Raw genomic sequence first — 6992 nt, forward strand, 5'->3', positions numbered from 1 at the left:
TATTTGTAGGCAGTGATTTACTGCTCCTATATTTAGGATATAGGATCCTATATCTGAGGGTATTGGATATTTTCTTAAATGTAGAAGAGAATTTGTCCATACCACTTAAAAATCAATATGTATTTATTAATCACACATAAATACATTTGGAAATTAGTCTAATATGAATGGATAACCCACATTATAAATTCAGGCAAAAACAAAGTATAATGCACAGATCCTCCTATCTTTTGTGTTTATTCAGAGGCCTTCCTGGGGTCTGGACCCAATAGGGTGGACTCTACATACTGTATATTTTCATGCCATTTGTTGTTTTACGTCACATAATAACATCCTTTCCTGAATTCCGAGTGGTGATTTTTAGCTTTTTAAACCTGCAGTTTATGGTTTTTAGAATATAACAACTAGAAAGAATATTCTCTTATTGAGAAGAGTAGTATGTTGTATAATCCATTCTAATCTGCTTCTCTATGTAATCCTGCATTTATAGCTTTTAAAAGGAAGGAATTCAAACATGTTTGTTTAATTTGTATCACTTTTAATTAGTTACAAAATGAATGTATGCTCTCATAAAACTTTATTTTTATTTATTTTTTATTGAAGTATAGTTGATTTACAATGTTGTGTTAGTTTCTGGTATACAGCAAAGATAAAACTTTAAATACTGCAGATATCTATATAGGAGAAAGTGAAAAGAAGGGGTAATTCCATTCTCCAGAAACAACCACTGTTAACAGTTTAGTGTCCATGTGTCCAAACATTTTTTCCCATGCTTCTGCAAATGTTATCATTATTATTTATTATTATTTTTATAATAATAAATGTATGCTATTTATATTATCTTGCAACTTGCTTTGTTTCCTTAATAATAAATCTTGGATATTTTTCCATTATTGTACATATAAATCTACTTTATATTCTTCTCAAGAGCTATATGGCACTAGGGGACTTCCCTGGTAGCACAGTGGTTAAGAATCCGCCTGCCAATGCAGGGGGCACGGGTTCGATCCCTGGTCTGGGAAGATCCCACATGCTGCAGAGCAACTAAGCCTGTGTGCCACAACTACTGAGCCCATGTGCCACAACTACTGAAGCCCACGCGGCTAGAGCCTGTGCTCCGCAACAAGAGAAGCCACTGCAATGAGAAGCTGGTGCATCTCAACGAAGAGTAGCCCCCGCTCGACACAACTAGAGAAAGCCCGCGTGCGGCAACGAAGACCCAACACAGCCAAAAATAAATAAATTAATTAATTAAAAAACTAAAAGCGATATGGCACTACATTTGGTAGTGATTTATTTAACAAGTCCTCTTTTCATGAATTGTTTCCAAAATTTTTTGTGTCTCAAACAAGACAAACATACTTATATGTATATCTTTGCACACTTGAGCATATTGCTATAGGACAAACTTCTAGAAGAGGAATTTCTAGATCAAGTGTTGCCAGATCTTCCTCTTAAAAGTTGAATAATTTTGCACTCTCAACAGCAGTTATGGGAATGCCTGTTTCTCTGTAGCTTCTGGGAAAGTAGTTAGCAGTCTTTTTAATCTTTGCCAATTTTGATGGGCAAAACTGATGTATTTATTGTTTTAACTCATATTTAGTTAAATATTAGTGGTGCTGAGCATCTTTTTATATTATTAGGCCATTTGTATTGACTGTCTGTGAACTGCCTGACATTTTAAGGAAAGCTTCATTACTAGACTGTAGGTTTTCCTAACAATTGCTGTATAACTCTCACTTCTGTGTCATAAAAATATCTAATTAATACCTTAAACAGAAGCTAAAACTAAATGTACATATTTTGTGCATTTTCTAAAATCATGATTTGTGTGTTTTGTTTTTGTTTTTTATAACCTAGAGCCATGGAACTGTTAAGGGTAAAAGGTCAAAGATCCTGGTCTGTTGGACTGTCAGTAGCTGACCTGGTTGACAGTATTGTGAATGATAAAAAGAAAGTGCATTCTGTATCAGTTTTAGCAAAGGTAATTGCTATTCTCATTCTCTCATCATATTTTAAAATATTTATATTATTAATATAAAGCCAGAAAAAGTGCTGTTCACACTGTAACCCAGGTATCTTCAGTATCACCAGCTTTTAGAGTAACACGTGGGAGAAGACAGTTTGGTCTAAGCTCTGTCCTGCTTGGCTATGGGAAGTCTGGGCTTCTACCAGGTTGCCCTTCACCCCCATTAATTTTTGGAATCCCCAAGAAGCATTTATAAATTCCACAAACTTCTTCTGGTTGTCATTTATCTCCTCAGCCAGCCAGGTCACCCCAGACCGACGTGCAAACTGGTCTTAGCCAATCATCAGTCTGCTTCTCCAGTTCAGTTTGTCTTTTACTGCTTTATTCCAAGTATAGAGTCCCTAAAGCACAGCTAAGATGAGGCACAAATGCTTAACCAAGTGTTCATGAAAACTTAGGAATACCAGAAGGGGAATAAAACATGGAAGGAAAGACTGAAAACAGATCACCAAATTTGACTGCACTCAGAGTCCATGCTAAGCCCCTCCCCTGGGAATTCACTCTGACATTATTTTTCTTAACCCCCAGCCTGTTACTCATATTGCAGGGGGCTAGCTTACCTCCCCATAAAGTGGGTGTCTTTGACCAAGTTCCTCCCGTTGCACAAAAATTTTGTGAAACAGTGACTCGAATTTAGAAAATAAATGAACAAATTTTTTTAAAGTTCAACTTGTATCACTTTGTACTTCTAGGACTAGAAAAGCAAGAAAATATCCATATTTATGGTATTATCTTTTTTTGCAGTGATTCAGCTCTAATATAATCCCAATTTTTTTCATTTCAGGGATATTATGGTATAAATAGTGAAGTGTTTTTAAGTTTGCCTTGCATCCTTGGAACCAGTGGAGTGTCTGAAGTCATCAAGACCACAGTGAAAGAAGATACAGTGACTGAGAAACTCCAAAGCAGCGCATCATCAATACATAGTCTCCAGCAACAGTTAAAACTTTGATTCTGAAGTTCAGAGTTACTTGAAAGGAAAGGTCGTTTAATTTTACCAACATATATATAGGGATGAGAACTTCTGTGTCTTATTATTTATCCTTACAAACTGCTTGGTTAAGGCAGATGGTTTCTTGGTTGGCTTCGTAATATGAATCCTTAGGTAGTTAGATAAGAAGGAAAAAAATCTAATTTTCTTCGTTGTTCTTGAGATATCTATACTGTTCTTTAAACCTACAGCAGAGATAAACATTCATCTGCAATATGCATCATTTTAAAATTATGTATCCTCAATTAGCACATTCAGCACTTTGGGAATACTTTGAAAATGATACATTTTTAAAGGAAAATTACTCTTTGATTGTTAAAATAACCATGATAAGCCGAAAGCCCAGCATGGGTTTACAAAATCTGTGCCAGCTGTACACTCAAAGGATCCACAATTTAAGCTATTAATGTTTCTTCTTTAAAAACAGTGCGTAGTAATGATAATAAAGCATTTTGTTTTCCCTCTTCAAATTAATTAGCTACCAAAAAATGGAAAAGAATTTTACACGTACTTTAAAATAGTAAAAAGGAAAATGAAATTTTTTAATATATGAAGAAAAAGTATACTTTAATTTCCAGTGGGACTGTCCTTTCTGGAATTTTCTATAACCTCTTCCTAGGCTATATAAGATCTCCAACATCTCAAGAATGCACTGTGACATAAGTAGAACCATAGAGAATGTGTATTTTTAATGGAAGTAGGTTATGAATGAAAGCCAAGCAGTTTACTTTAAAGCTAAAATATGAGGCTTTCATAAAAGCCATTGGTCTTAATGGGGAGAGGTTGGGTGGGCTGACTGTCTGAGCAAATCCTTTAACTACTTCTGAAGAAATGATTTACTTTGGTTATGGGTCAATAATGACAATATCTTCATATGTGAAAGATAGCATATTATTACGAATGTGACACACAACTAAGAGCAACAACTAACATCAACACTTCTAGTATTTCTGGCAATGTGATGAGCACTTTTATTGTTTTACTCCTCAGGATTATTTATTAATCCTCACAGTAACCCACTGAGGTAGGGACTATTATCATCATTTTATAGAGGAGGAAATTGAGGTTTAGTGCCCAAGATCTCATGACTAAGGGACACTTACATACAACCTCTACTTTTTCTAAGTACAAGAAGAGGGAAAAAGCATAAAAGCGGAAATAGTTACCACAAGGCCCTAAAGCTGGGGTTCTATACTCTTATATTCTCATGTAGGGGCTTTTTTTTTCAATATAGTTTTTAGAAAGACTGATTCTCTTAACTTTCCAGACTTGCCCTCAGCAAATAGCTGGGGCGAATGGGGGAGGTATGCACTGAAGTAGGCGTTTAGTTATTTAGTCATTCAGTTAAATAAGTGGGAGCCTGCTATATACCAGATGCCATACTGGGCACTGCAGATACAGTGGTGAGCAAACCTGGACTAGGTACAAGCCCTCATGGTGCTTATAATCTAGTATGGAAACATAGTAATCAAGTCTCACAAATAAATGTACAATTGCAAGTGTAATAAGTGCTGTGAAGAAGTCCCAGGTGCTTTGAAAGCATATTATAGGTAACCCAAACCTGTTCAATGAGATAGGAGCCTGATGGATTATAAGGGCAGACATACCTTAGGTAGAAACAGTCAAACTAATGCTGATTTAGAATAATAATGGATGCTTATAATGATGAGCTTAAATCATAAAGAAAAGGTGAAATTATATTCAGTGTTCCATGTTTAAGTAGAAAAGTATTTAATATGCTTGGAAAGATTCACACCGTAATGAACTAGTGTAAAAACATTGGCCATTTGAAGAGAAGAGCATTAGTTCTGTGTAATTTCACTGCATGGGTAGGTTATTTTGGTGTTAACTCTAATAGCATATCCTCACTGTCCTTTTGTATGAAATAAGAAATTAAAACTAAAAGGACCATTTCTTGTGTTTGTAAAGTCGCCTTTTCTAATATCAGATACCTAATTGTGCTCTTGAACAATAACCTAATTACAAGATACTGTATAAATAGATGAATTGCTAAGAATTCACTACATTAATTATAAAAGGAACATGTCACTACAGCAATACTTATTGCGTCTACTGTTATTCCGGGTACTGTGTTAGAATCTGAGAAGTCAAAAGATGAGTAATAATAGCGCTTGCCCTACAGAAGCCCACAATATAGAAGTAATTCTATCAGATATTTCCTTGAGTGTTGAGTATTATAAATCATATAGTAAGTTCCATATATAAGTCAAGAAGCAGTACCACCACCACCTCACTGTGATTTGGTGATAATTTGACATTCATGATGCTTCTATTAACTTTCACTTTTTTTCATCTTTCCAAAATCATGCAGTGCCTCTTGTTATGGTTTTTAATGGGGCTTGGATTAAAATGCTTCTTTGATATTGTAACAGATAAATATTTTATTTTCCAATTTACATTGTAGTTATTCTTAAATATCAAGAATAATGAATAAAATAAACTTTGACTTTAAAATTACCGGGAGATTCCTAATTTATTGGGTGGAAGGAAATATATTCAGACTGAGGAGAAAGATTCTTTCCTATAATTCATACAGTCCCCAGGATATTTAGTTACTTCATTTTAAGTGGCTTAAGTGCAAAATGAAGAGAATGGATTTTGTTAATTGTTTTCAAACTTTAAAAAATTAACAAGAACACCTTTTGAACAATATATTACCTACACTCTTCCAATTGATAAAAGTAGAACTGCTGTAACTGAAGGTGCTCCTGGGTAAGCTGTGGCTTTAAGAATAGTTTGAAAAGCACATTACTTTTAAGTGACAAAGAAGAGGTGTAGGGAAGGATAGACTGCCCTATAGTTTGGTTTGACTGGAACTGTGTGCTTAACTAATATATAGTGTCCAAAGAAAGATACCTATTAAAATAGACTTTATTTTGTGTGTGTTGGCAACAGTGTGTAACGATGCTTCCACATGTTGTCAATTAGGCCCTCTTTTTGTATGTGACCTTCATTTAGATGCCAATTTAGAAGAGAATTAATACCACAGCCTGTTCCCCAGTAACACTATGCTAATATCATCCAAATAATCATACTTCACACCGTCAAACCCAAGCTTTACAGTACCTCGAACGGCACTGTACTTACAAAACTGGTGGTGATGTGCAATAATAATGACTAATATAAATGACCATGAGGAACTTCTATGGGTATAGAAATTCAATTAAGATAGAGTACCTACTCTTGCACTGTATAATAAGACAATGAGGATCTGAAGATGAGTCTGCCCTCAAAGACTTGGACTTTGTTAGTGGACAGGCTAGTACACACACGGAGTCCAAGGTAGAAGGTAGGATGTCTGGGCACCAAGGAGAAATGGGGGCTTGGATTAAAATGGTTAATCCAAGCATTTGGATTAGGGGAATGATTTCCTGTAGAAGAAATTACTGCCTGGCTTCCTGTGAAACAAGGGCTCTGCACTTCGCCCTCGGGAATGTAGTATGATGAACTTTTCACCTTAAAAATGAAAACCTGATAATCAGAGACCCTGGGCATCGCCTTTTGCAAGCCTTTCATCCTAGAGTTGGAAAAAACTGAAGCCCGAACTAGCAGTGCATTTGCCTGCTATCATCAGAAGGGCAAGTCAGTGGCAGAACAGTTTTCTGATTCCAGTCCAGTGCCTTCCCACTTGATGAATCAGTCGTTTAAGCTCACTGGCAAGATCTTCGTACTTCTTCCCCTCCCTGCACCTGCGCTCTCAGTCTAAGGGCAACTGTCAAAGACCTGCCAATCTTATCCCGGCTCAGAGTTTCCACCCTCGGAACAAGAGTGCACTCTTGGAAAGATTCACACCATAATGAACTAGTGTAAAAACATTGGCCATTTGAAGAGAAGAGCACAAGATTCCACAAAACTGCTCAGCCTGCCGAGCTCTTTCCACGCCCACCCTTGGTCACCGACCTCGGAAGTGACGTAAGGGAACCGGAAGCGCTGGCGTGGTGGCCGACTTCC

Source organism: Mesoplodon bidens (assembly GCF_964165515.1).
Source record: "Mesoplodon bidens genome assembly, chromosome: 7".
In the NCBI taxonomy this organism is placed as follows: Eukaryota; Metazoa; Chordata; class Mammalia; order Artiodactyla; family Ziphiidae; genus Mesoplodon; species Mesoplodon bidens.